At 52.2% G+C, this 12,431-nt stretch overlaps 1 long non-coding RNA gene across 2 annotated transcripts; it reads left to right on the top strand.

Annotated features, from left to right (window-relative positions):
• Positions 1-268: 268 nt before the first annotated feature.
• Positions 269-9,028, top strand: LOC125168927 (uncharacterized). Of its 2 annotated transcripts, XR_007153348.1 has the most exons (5): positions 269-536; positions 1,541-1,686; positions 3,608-3,772; positions 4,392-4,562; positions 6,424-9,028. It is a non-coding gene; the product is annotated as an uncharacterized LOC125168927 (long non-coding RNA). The 2 variants fall into 2 exon arrangements; XR_007153347.1 differs by lacking the exons at positions 4,392-4,562; positions 6,424-9,028 and having other exon boundaries at positions 3,608-4,368.
• Positions 9,029-12,431: the final 3,403 nt, after the last annotated feature.

The following is a 12,431-nucleotide window of genomic DNA, read 5'->3' as shown; positions in this document are numbered from 1 at the left end:
TCCATGTGCCTCCTTGTTTTGCCATAGGGACTTTGGACGCCCCGCGTTCCAGACGGCATGCCAAAAGGGGGAGGGTCTCGCCACTCACAGGGCACCTGATACGCGCAAGAAATAAACTTCCATCTCAAGACTGAGATTTCAGTCTTGTCACTGCCACATGGCCTGGCCTGGCCCCGTGAATAGTCAGAGCGTCAGAATTAACGGCATAATTGCTATTCTTGAGCTCTTTCATGTGAGGAAGGAAGAAGCTGTCTCTGGAGCCACGCGGGGCAGCTGATTGACGCTTTCCCTGACTGTCATCATCCAGCACAGATGGCACTTCCTGTTTGGTAACACCTCACGTGGGCTTCTTCATCCCCCCACTGACTCTGCCAGTCACCATCCTACACAGTCAAATGTGCACAGTATTAGAAGTTTGCCAAGAGCACATCCTTGTGTCTGCCAAGGAGTGTCTGTTAGAGGAAGAGTATTCTAGCAGACGGTGTTCAGAGGAGAAATGGACCACCCCAGGAGGCAGCAAACCCCTTGTCTCTGAGGTGAGCACGTGGAGGTTCGATGCCCGTCGGGGATTTGGGGGGAGGGGACATGAAGATGAGACGCCATCCCAGAAAGGGGAGGGCTCGGTGTGGGAGGGCAGGCTGGACCAGATGATTTTTAAGTCCCGTGCAGCCCTGAGAGTCTCCAGCCCAGAGTCTATTTCTTTTTTTGGAAAGTGGATGAATGGATAAGCTTTGGTCACTAAGAAAGTAAAGACCTTAGGAGATCAAATAGCCTGGCTTAACGAGCAAGTAAGTATCATAACACTAACATTATCCTTGCTTAAAGGTATATGCTCATGAGATCAACGTTCTCGGCTCCCCTGAGGTCGACAAATGGTGACGAGTAGTCACGAAGGCATGTGAAGCATATCTGTAATTTACATGTCAACCGCAAGGAGGGCTGAGCTGAGGGAGGAGTCACAGCCTTGAGACAGACCAAAGTCATCATGATAACAGCCCCGTAATAAGGGCATCGGTGCTTTATCATGTGCAAAGTGTTCTCCGTGACATCCTGAGTGCTTCGAGATTACTATCTCAGAGCTTATGGTCATACATCATACATTATCATATATCTCGGAATTTATTATCATAGCCTCTGGAGGAGAACGGCTGCCATTCTCACTGTATGGATGGGCAGGGAGATTTTCAGAGATTGTTCCCACCCAGGAACACAGAGCAAGTTAAGGGGGGATATCCCAAGACTTGAACCCAGATCCTTTGATTGGAAGTGATGGATTTTCAAATAAGAAAGCACGTCTACTCCTGGCACTAGAAGATGGGACCAAGCTCCATTTGCATGCTCCTTGGTTCCTGAGGGATTTCTGCTTTCTGTGTGCAAGATTGTGTGGGGCAAGGTAGACTGAGGATAAGGATAGCCCTGAACTGCTTATAGGAAGAAGGATTTTTTTTGGGGGGGGGGGAAGCAATGAACTGAGGCACAGAGTGCTGGAGTTCAGACCCTAACTCTTTGTTTGACCCATGTCACATCCATGGCACCCCAGTTTCCTCATTTGACAACGGGAAGAAAGATACTGACCCACCTTGAAGAATTTCCGTGAGGACCCAGTAAGAAGACGGGCTGAAAACATTTCGAAAACCCTACAAAGACCAAAGTTGTCATTTCAAGAAGGAATTCGTTCAGCGGCAGGTAACAGGGGCACCGGCTACAGATGGTTTTAACATATGCAGCATTATTTTTCCCTGGACACAAGAGTAGCACAGGGCAGGGTGGCAGGTGATGGGATTATGCCGTGGAGGGCCTGGCCTTTCTGTTTTCCTGTTCTCCCTTTATCCTCTTGCTGCTACCTTATAAACACAAGATGGGTGTCCTATCTCCAGGGTTGCATGCCAGCTCCAGGCAGGACAAAGAAGGGAGACAGAGGAAGAGCCGGAATGAAGAATGGGAAAGTCTTCTTAGGAATGCAATAGCTCATTGGCCAGAAGCGCAATCAAATGGCCGGGTTCTAGATACGTGGGAGGCTGGAGGCGTGAGCACTTTGTGGAGGTGTGACCCGGAACAGATTCAAGGTTTTGATGGAAACGAGGGAGAGGCTGGGACCCACAGTGGGTGGCGGCCCGCAGTGCCTGCCATGGCTCCAGTACTGAGACGGGCGCTCAATTCACAGGGATCATTTGAACTCGGTCTCTGGACAGAGTGAAGGCAAATTGGGTTGCCTCATGCCTTGAAGAAAAAATGGGTCTACAGGATCCCGCTGTCAGGATGGAAAAGGGAGGTGGGCCGCGGATAGAGGAAGGCTGTGTGCGGCTGCGGGTCTGGGCATCTCCACGGTGTCTCTCCCCCCACCTTCCCCTGCTCCAGGCTCTGTTTCCTTAGCCTCCTTCCATGGGGCTGGGCCCGGGCGGGCTGAATTCGAGGAGCTCATCTCTAGCCTCTGTGTTTGTGTACGTCTCCACCCGAAGATGTCTAACCACAGACTTCCTCTTGACTCCTGGCAACAGAGAGAAAACAAAACCGCAGCAGCTTTCATTGCTGAAAACACAAAACTGCCTCCTTTGCCTAATAAGCCCAGACGGAGGAGCTTTATTTCTGCTCGCGACTCCAGGCCAAGGAGTCTCGGGTGGGCAGTCACATTGCCAGACTGTGTGGTGGGAGCAAGCCACCTGCTGGGGGGCGGGACCCCGAGCTCCAGGAGCCTGCGTTACTGGCCGGCGGGGCTCCAGGGAGACCCTCACGGATCAGGGGGCCCTCACCTGCTCCAAGATACCATTGGCCTCTCCCTCCCACCAACTCTGGTTTCAAAGCACTTGTTTAGTGTATTTTTTTTTTTATCCCCTTAGTTTCTGGGCTATTAATTTCAGCTATTGGTCAATTCCCATTTTGTGCTTTCCTTTTTTGTTGGCTTATTTTTCTAATTTCCTTATGATGCGTATTCAGCTCCTTTATTTTTAGTCTTTCTTCTTTAATAAGGAAGGCGTTTCAGGCCATAATTTCCCCCTGAGTTGAGCTTTTTTGGGGGTTCCGTAGGTTTTGAAATCAAATGTTCCTCTTTTCATCTGTTTCTAGATGGTTTTTGAGTTTCGTTTTAATATTTCTTTTGATCCATGGGTTATCTAGACCTCTGTTTGTTAATTCCCAAGCACTTAAGAATATTTTCAGCCCCATTATTTTTTTATTTAAAAATTTTGGATTGCGGTCAGAGAATGCGACCTATAGACTCTCCAGGGTTTTTTTTGTTTTTTTTTTTTAATTTTTTTTTTTCAATGCTTATTTATTTTTGGGACAGAGAGAGACAGAGCATGAACGGGGGAGGGGCAGAGAGAGAGGGAGACACAGAATTGGAAACAGGCTCCAGGCTCCGAGCCATCAGCCCAGAGCCTGACGCGGGGCTTGAACTCACGGACCGCGAGATCGTGACCTGGCTGAAGTCGGACGCTTAACCGACTGCGCCACCCAGGCGCCCCTAGACTCTCCAGTTTTAAATTAAAAGATTTTTTTCTCTGTGTCCAAGTATGTGGTCGAATTTTATAAATGTTCTATGGGGAAGGACAAGCTGAGCTGGTGAGACCAGCAGAAAAGAATGATGTTCTAAAATGTTCTTGTTCTGCAGATAAGTCGCCCAGTTTCGAATCTTGCTTCTGCCTGTCTCTAGCTGCGTGTCCAAGGACGAAACGGAGTATTTTTTTTTTTTTTGAGAATTTGTTTTCCATCTTTAAAATGGGAGCAAAAGGAATATCCACCTCTTAGCATTTCTGCGAAGATGGTGTGAAATTGTGTAAGTAAACAGTACATATGCCCTATTGCTATTTTTATTGTTGGTTTGTTATTTTTGCAGAAAGGGAGGAACCTTTACTGTTAGTGCCCTAAGCTTTCTCCCTGCCCCAGAACCGTGGCTTCTGGTTATCGAGAGGCCTGGCAGGAAAGAGGAAATGGACGGCTCAGGGAAGCCACCACCGTCCTTGTGAAGGGAGCCACCTGAGGTGGGGGCCACTTGCCCAAGCAAAAACAGCGATTTGGTGGCAAGGCCAGGTTTCAACCTCAGGTCTCAACTGACCAGTCCCTCTCTCTCTGCTGGCGGTCACTCTGTGGTTTCTCTCTTGAAAGAAGAGACTGTTGACCAAAGGTTGGCCTCTGGGATGAGGGAGGGGCTGGAAGCTTCTGATGGGTGGCCACCTCTGAGCGTTGCCTTATTACAGCTTTGCCGTCTGGGAAGGGCGACTCTGAGGTCAGCAAGCTCCAGGAGAAGCTAGAGAAAGAGGGTTGGTTGGGAGCGGTTGGCTGCTTCGGGCACTGCTGTTTCATGGCTGGGGGTGGGGGGTGGGCAGAGGGAATCACAGAACAGAATTACGAGGCAGGGGGTGTCTGGGCTCTCTGATTTGGGCCATTGATCTTAGGAGCAAGACCATTCATTCGCTGAGGATTCCCTGTTTCTATCAGCAATCATGTAAGCATGCTGTGTTTGGACCATGCGTGGACAAGGATGCCTGTAACATAAATGGATTTGTCTAGGCAGCGGGACTCTGACTTCAGATAGGAGTGTGTGCCGTGGGCTAGGCTGCCGGCAGGTAAGGCCTGGGATTGGCTCCTCCATATAAAATCTAAAAAAAAAAAAATTATAAGGCCTCTAATGATTATTATGAAAATTAAGTAAGTCAATGTTTGCAAAAGTGCCTTGTAAATCGCAGCACAAATACCGAAGAAAGTCACGGTGTGTAGAATTTGGTCTGAAAATGCTAGCTGACGCTTGACTGTGTCCCCAGCTCTTCGCTGGAAGCTGCAGAGAAACCAAATGGGGTTAAGCCTTGTTCGCCCATCGTGGGGCTGGTGGGCTTTCTCAGCGTGAAAGCCTTTCCCTGCCCCTTCCTTCGAACACGCTTCGATTAAGCACCTATTAATAGGCCAGGTTCTGGGCTAGAAGCTGAATAGTATGGTGATCACCATCTCCTAGGGGACAGACGCTGAGCAAACGGGTAGGTTGCAAAGCCCCGCTGGGGAGCCAGGGATTGTCACAGAGAAACGGATGGGTTCAAAGGGCACAAGGCAAGCCTCTGAGCCTCCGTTGCATCATCTCTAAGATCCGGACGGGTGGCCTGAACGTTCTCTTGGAAATCGGTAGCTTGGTTGGAGAGAGTAACCACGAGGTGGGGTGGGCGAGTGGACAGAGGCCAATTTACACCGGACCTAGCACTGGGGAAGAGGGAAGCAGTGGTGATCTTGGCCCTTGGAGAGTCCATAGTGCGGTGGAAAGACAAGAAAGCAGCCAGTGACAGCGTAGTCTGGTCTGAGTTTTGACTGGCTAAGTGAGGCCAAGAGGTACGGGACCCCAGAGGAGGAGCCCTTTTCCCCAGCCTGGGAAGTTGGAGTGGAAGTTAGCAAAGCAGAGACGCAAGCTAAGGGAATTCTAGGCAGAGGGAACCGAATGAGCAAAGGCATGGAGTTCTATCCGGCTAAGACACAGAATCTGAAATGGGGCGCGATAAGGCTGCAGGAGGTACACAGTGAACTTGAACGCCGTGGTGGGGAACTTGAACTTTACCCTGTATGTAGTGGGGAGCTACTTTAGACGCAGAAGCATGAGATAAAAGATTAATCAGGCTTTGCCACCAGGATGGCAACTTCGAATGGGTCCAGGGGAGGCAGGCTGCAGAAGTCCTAGAGGCCAACGTGAAAGGCACTTGTCTGGGGTTGAGCCCATCGTACAGCAAGTCTAGAGTGCCATTGACGGACTCAGCGGCAACCTTCCCCACACAGTGCCCCCGGTTCGGGGAGGATGGGGCCCTGAGCTGAGAACTCTCCTGCAGGGCCCAGGCCTTCAGAACAGCCCTCTGGGGGGATGGCCCCCTCCAGCCTCGATGGGCTAGAGGCTGCTTTAGCTGGGGCCCATTTGGCTGCAAGGGACATTTTGCTCAAGCCAAATGATGACCTTGTGGAAGGGAGATGGCAAAGTTTCACAAAACCCAGGGGTGAAAGCTTCAGCCCCGCTTCTGAGGAACTAAGAGTCCAAAACTGCAGAGTCCTGCCTAAGGCTCTTTTCCCACACTCGCGGCTCTCCTTCCTCCTTCTTCCCTCCATCTGAGGGCCAGCTCTCTCTGGTAGAGGAGAGCCCCACTGCCCGGCTTCTCCTCCTCACCGCCAAATGCCCCGTAGTGGCGGAGGAGAGGACCTCCCTCTGGTTGCTGGGATCCGGGCAGTCTGAAGGGCTGTGCCTCGGGACAGGGGGCCTGGGGGCAAGAAAGGGGTTGTGTCCCAGATAGCAGGGCTCCAGAGCCTGCTCCTCTGGGTCTGTTGGGGGGGTGGGCTTGTGGGTGGGAGGGGTGCCGGCGCTGGATTGGCCCCCAAGGGCTGTCCGTTCTATTAGACCCGGTGAGCCTGCCCTCCAGGTGTACAGTAGTCAGAATCCACAGAGACCTCCACTCACCTTTTCAGGAAGGGAGACAGACCAGAAAAATCCCCATGTTTGCTACTGTGGACAGTGAAAGCAGATAAGTAAAGGGTCCGAGAAGAGCTTGCCTTGGGGGTGGTGGGCAGGGGTGCAGGAGGGCTGGGCCCTTTTGCTACGGGCTTGGGGAGCCGGTTCAGAGCCCGGCGACCTGGTAGGAGGTGGCCGATCTTGGAGGAAGAGGCTGAGGCCCCCTAGGGCTGGAGGCTAACGGGGGCAGAGCCAGCATCTTGGGGCTGAGGAGGGGCCCAAGACTCCTGGGGTGGGCATGCGAGGTTCCTTTGTTTCAGATGCCCCGTGGACTTCACACGGCACCAGCTGGAGGAACCAGAGACCATTGGGTGGTTTTCCCCAAATGTGGAGGAATCTCTCCCCTCCCCCACCTCTGGTGTTGCTAGACGCTGGGCTTCCTGGGGGTTCTCATAAACTCAGGAGGCTCTATAATCGTTTCCATATAGAATGGTTTCCCTGAATAGCGAAGGAGGCCAGCTGTAGCTGATGGAACACAAAACAGCATGCGCTCCTGGGGGATAAACGTGAACGCCTATCCCTGTGCCTGGCACGCCGCCCCCCCCCCCGCCATCCCCCCAACTCCAGGAGGGAGGAGGTTGCCTAGTGGTTAAGCACGTGGCCTCTGGTCTCTGCACCACACGCTTCAACTCCGGCACGATTGCTCACCGGTCGAAACCCCAGGCACGTTACTTAAATCTTGCCGGGTCTCAGTTTTCTCTCCTGTGAAATGGGCATGATGATAGCCCGAAGAAAGGTTGTGGTCCTCAGGATTTAATGAGACACCTGGAATAGCACGCAGCACGGGTGTCTGGATGGGCTCACTAACACTAGCGGTTTCGATGGTCACTGTCCCTGCTTCGGCACGTGCTGCAGGGCTCAGCCCAGTCCCTTGTGGTTTCTCTATTGGTTTCCAGTGCTGTTACAACATACCTGATGTGCTAACCATCCCCACGTCCTCCGTGCTTGCTAAACTCTCCCCACAACTTGCTTGGGCTCTTTCCTCCTCTGTGAACCCTCCTTGTGAGAGCTGCCTGGCCACAACCTCACCGCTCCTTGGGGTGCTGCCCGACCCGCCCTCCTTCCTGAAAGCGTGCCGCAGACCCGGGAAGGAATTCGCCACTTCGCCTCCAACTCCCCAGGCTCAGAATTTCCACGAATCTCTGTGAGAGGGAGGCAGCAGCACGCAGCACGTCACGTCACGGTGCAGCTCTAGGGTGGCACAGCTGTAGCCCTAGCTGTGTGACCTTGGCTTGCCTGGGCCTCAGTGTCCTTGCGTGTCACATGGAGACAATACAAGCAGAGCTTTGTTCACAGGGCTGTGGTAAGACACGTAAAGCAGAGACAATGCCTCCTGGCACCTATGAAGGGCTCACAAAAGATTGGATATTTCTATAAAAATAATCTCCAAAAGCCTGGCTTTTAATGGCTGTGATATCTACTGTGTGGGTAGATCATAATTTCATTAACCAGCCCCTTGTTGTTGGGCATTTAGACTGCTTCCACTCTTTCACTATTATAAATAATGCTGCGGTGAACATCTTGTATATAAATCTTTCTGTTTATCTCTGCTTCTTTAAAAGAGCTCCCCAAAGATTGCTTGTCTTAGAACAAAGCCCCTGCCCCCCAGACTTTCCAGTGATGCCCTTTGAAATAAAAGCAAAGCCTATTTTCCATCAGGGAAAGGAACATATGGAACATGTTAACCAAGAGGTGGTTCAGGAGGAAGGTAGAAATAGGTTCAAGATGGGTTTGGATCCGTTTCAGGATGTCTGACACAAAGCCAGTGATACAGCTCCCCTCGAGCCTCCTTCCCGGAGCGAGGCAGAGGCTGATCCTCGGGGACCACTGACTTCTTTCTTTGAGAGAATTCCAAAGGGCTTTGATGTTCTTGGCGTGGGAGAAGCAACAATGACAGATCAATAAACGAAGCCAGAATGTGTGGACAATCCGGGACTCCTCCGGCCGGTAGGGGGCGATATCGCCTGCTTCTGTCTTCCAGTTGGGCCTAGGGTTTCTCCCTAACAAGGACTTCCTTTGTTGTTGTCTTAAAACTTTGGCTTACGCTTCATATATTTCTCTCGCCTGTTTTCCTTCCTCTCCTCCCACCTACGCACTTTTCAGAATCACTTTGGGTTGCCATTCATTCATCCCCTTCCTTTGGGAGAAATGTACTGCGTGCTTCCCCTAGGCCAGACATCAAGATTGTGTTCAGACTTTCTAAGACCTAGACGCGCTTGCTCTGGAAGCGCCGACTCACACGGATCAAATGTATTGCAATTCACCCATATTCCATATGAGGTATATTTTTCATGTGAAGAAAAATAAGGATTATATTTTATAATGTCACTTTTGAAATTATTTGGCTACAAGTAATTCGTTCCATCTACGGCCGGCTTTGATTTCGCAGCGGTTATGGGGGTGCTCGAGAGTTCTTGCAAAGTGAGAAACATCTAACCTGCACGTCGTCCTCGAAGACAGTGAAATGTTTACGAATTTTTAGGAATGCTAAATGAAACCATTAATGCGGTTGATGTAATATTCTGTTTTGTGGACGTTTCAGTAAAATTTTATTCATTTCCATTGCAAAACTTTTCCTTCGTGTTTGGGATCCAATAATTTTGTTTTCAGGTCTACAGACAGTTTTTAGGGATCTCTGAAAAGTTCCCAGGCCCTGTAACCGTGCCCAGTGGTTAGCAGAGCCCTCTGTGAGGCTGGGGCACGGAGAAACGGAAGAGTTGGGACAGTTTTTACAGAGTTCCCAGGCCATCGGGTGGCAAACTAATTTAGGTAAGCGTTGCTATAACGGAGTGTGAGCGGGACACAGTGAAAGTATCCTTTGCTCTAAGTTGAGACTCCAGGGGGAGTCAGTGAAGGCTTTCAGAGAGCAGGTGCGTCCGAGCCAGAATATGCGACGGGTGAACAGTTTTCGAAGCAGATACCAGTGGGGAGGGTGTTGCGGGCAGGTGGCACAGCACACACAAAGGGGGTGGCCGGGAAAAGAACCTCTGCCTATGAACAAGCCAGCTGACCTCTCAGCGCTGCCCACACCGATCGCTAGGGTGTCGTTTTCCAGACCAGCGGCACTGGTGTTGGAAAGGCGGTCGTAGGCTCCCCACCCCGGACCTCCTCCGTGTTAATAGGATCCCTGGCGATTTGAATGAACCCCAAGATCTGAGAGGCAGGCTCTAGTTCCAGCTGGATCGGAGCTAGGCCTCCTCAGGGATTGGGGCTGTGGGAGATGGGGAAGGTGGTGGTCGGCCCGCGGAACTGCAGCCCCGACAGAGCGGCAGGCCAGCTGTTTCAAAAGTTGTTTTCAAGTTTGGCCTGCGAGCCCGTCTGGGGCGGGGGGCGGGGGGGGAGGGCGGCCAGACAGTTCGACGATTGTTGGAGGGCTGGGCTTTTCTGTTTGGAGACTCCTCCATGCACTGGGCCCACACTGTCCCTTCTGCTGGCCTACACTCCAGACAGCCTGTCTTGCCTGTTGGCTCCCCTAGCCGGTGCATCACCGATTACCTAATAGACTGTAGGCTGTGTGCGTAATTTATTCCTGTGAGTAATTGATCACATTAGGATGAGCAGGGGAAGTACCAGGGAGAGAAGGGAGAAGAAGCATCAATAACCAGGGGAAGGAAAACTGCTACAGTCAGCTAATTAGATATCTCTCTTGAGCAGCTCTTTCAACATGATGGCCCATCCCGCCGCTGCTGGCTGAGCACCCCCTCCCCCTGCCCCGACGACGCGTGGAGGGGCTTTCTGACGGGTGAGGACTAGAGCCAGGAAACTTGGCTCATAGGCCGGGTAATCTTAGGCAAATTACTTCTCTCTGGGCCCCAGTTTTATTGACTTACAACATGGGGAAGGCTGGATCAGTGGTTTCCAAACATGGCTGATAGCGGAATCACCAGAGGTGTTTTAGAAAATATCAACCCCAAGGTCGCTGAGACAGGAGGTACGGAGCGAGGCCAGGAAGCTGCGCGATCATGAGCGCCTCCTCCGACTCTGACGCGGTTGGTCCGACAGAAATGCGGGAACCCCTGGGTTGGAAAGATAACCTCGGAGCTCCTGGACTGCTCTGATGTTTTCAGGTCATTGGTAAGGATGGATGCCTCCACGACCCCTTCGGAGGGTGAGGACGGAGCTGTGGAAAAGAGACTAGAAGGGCCAGAGACCCTTTATCTACTCCTGGCTGTCAAGAATTCACTCTGTAATCACGGTTTCTCCCTGAGCCTCATCGAACCCACCGCTAGGCTTTATCCAAGCGCCATGTCGCCGTGTGCCCGGGAAGATTTCAAAATACAGCAGACTGATGTTGTGTATTTTTTTTTAAATTTTTTTTAACGTTTTATTTATTTTTGAGACAGGGAGAGACAGAGCATGAACGGGGGAGGGTCAGAGAGAGAGGGAGACACAGAATCTGAAACAGGCTCCAGGCTCCGAGTTGTCAGCACAGAGCCCGACGCGGGGCTCGAACTCACGGACCTCGAGATCATGACCCGAGCCGAAGTCGGCCGCTTAACCGACTGAGCCACCCAGGCGCCCCAGGATGTCGTGTATTTAAAGGCTGCCGGGCGATTGTGAAGATCAGCTGGCTTCATAAGGCAGCGACCTGCCCGAAGGCATCGCGGAACGGGACACTGGAAGACCACGGGACTGGGCAGCATCCGGTTGGAGGAGGCCCCTGCCACGTTGGCAGGAAACACGGACCGTAAAGAGCCCCGGGCAGATCCTCACGCTCCTGTCGGTCTCTGCGCGAGTGTAGGCAGAGCCCACCGGTCACGCACTCCGGCGCGAGCAGAAGACCTGTCTCCCAACCGGTGCTTTTACGAATAGGAGCAAGTCACAAGAGCAGCGTGAGTGCGTTCCTTTGTCTGTAAAATGGAGCGTCCACGGTAGGGCCTTCCATCCTCCCAGCCCAGTTGAGAGGATTCAGCGGACCCACTCGAAGCCTGTGCCCTATGAGCGGTCTCTGCAAGAACGGCCCGCTTCATCCCAGTTCCCCCCCCAGCACTGGGACCAGTGGGAACTGGGCTGGTTGACTGTTAACCTCTCTCAACCCGCCGTGGAAGCAGGACCTGGAGGGTCTGCTGCCACGGTGGGCCAGAGGGCCCGCGAGGAGACAGACTCCCGGCTTTCGGTCCAGGTGGAAACTTCTGGAATTCCTCCTCTCCACACGGCCAGCTGCATGGCCCAGTGCTTTCGTGTTTTCTCTCACCTCTTGGGGCCGCACATGACAGCCCCAGGTCAGCATGTGCCTGCGTGCTGGCTAGCCAGTGAGACTGGAGCCAGTTTCCAGGGACTGAAGTCTCTGAAATCTGTCACATTCTCTTCATCCCCTTCCCCATCACCTAACCCAAGGTACCTTTGAGGGACCGTTTTTGCCCTCTGCAGATGTGTTCTCCTCATAGCAGCCAGAGGGGTCCTCTTATGACATAACTTAGGTCATGTCATTAGTTTTGAGTGGCTTCCCATTCTCACTGGATTAGATCTAAACTGGCGTGTAAGGAATACCCTGGAATGGTTTCTCATTCTCTTTGCCTGAACCCCACACTTCTCCTTGTTTACATGGCCCTGTACAACCTGGCTTCCACATCTCATCTCACTCCAGGCTACCTACCCTTACTCGCCTTGGGAGGCAGAAACATCGCTATGTGTCTTCCCAAGCTGTTTATTGCCTTCCTGTGCACATGGCCAGACACCGTCCCCCGCTCCTCGCGGTAAGGCGGGGCCGTATCTTGGAGTTCTTGTCAATGGAATATGAGTGCAAGTGAGATGCATCACCTCTGGTCTTGGCCCCCAAAGCCTTTTCTTTTTGCCGTTGACTGCATGCAGAGGCTATAATGGACCACTCCAAGGAGACCTCGGAGGATGGCAGGGAGCTTGGGTTTTGAGCAACCGAGCAAAAGACCTCCAACCAAACACCCGACTGGTTCTGAGGAGAAAAAGGGATACACTAATGTTGTCTGAAATCACTGAGATTTGGGCT

This window comes from Prionailurus viverrinus, chromosome B3 (assembly GCF_022837055.1).
Source record: "Prionailurus viverrinus isolate Anna chromosome B3, UM_Priviv_1.0, whole genome shotgun sequence".
NCBI classification, from domain to species: domain Eukaryota; kingdom Metazoa; phylum Chordata; class Mammalia; order Carnivora; family Felidae; genus Prionailurus; species Prionailurus viverrinus.
This window is presented reverse-complemented; position numbering and strand designations above follow the sequence as displayed.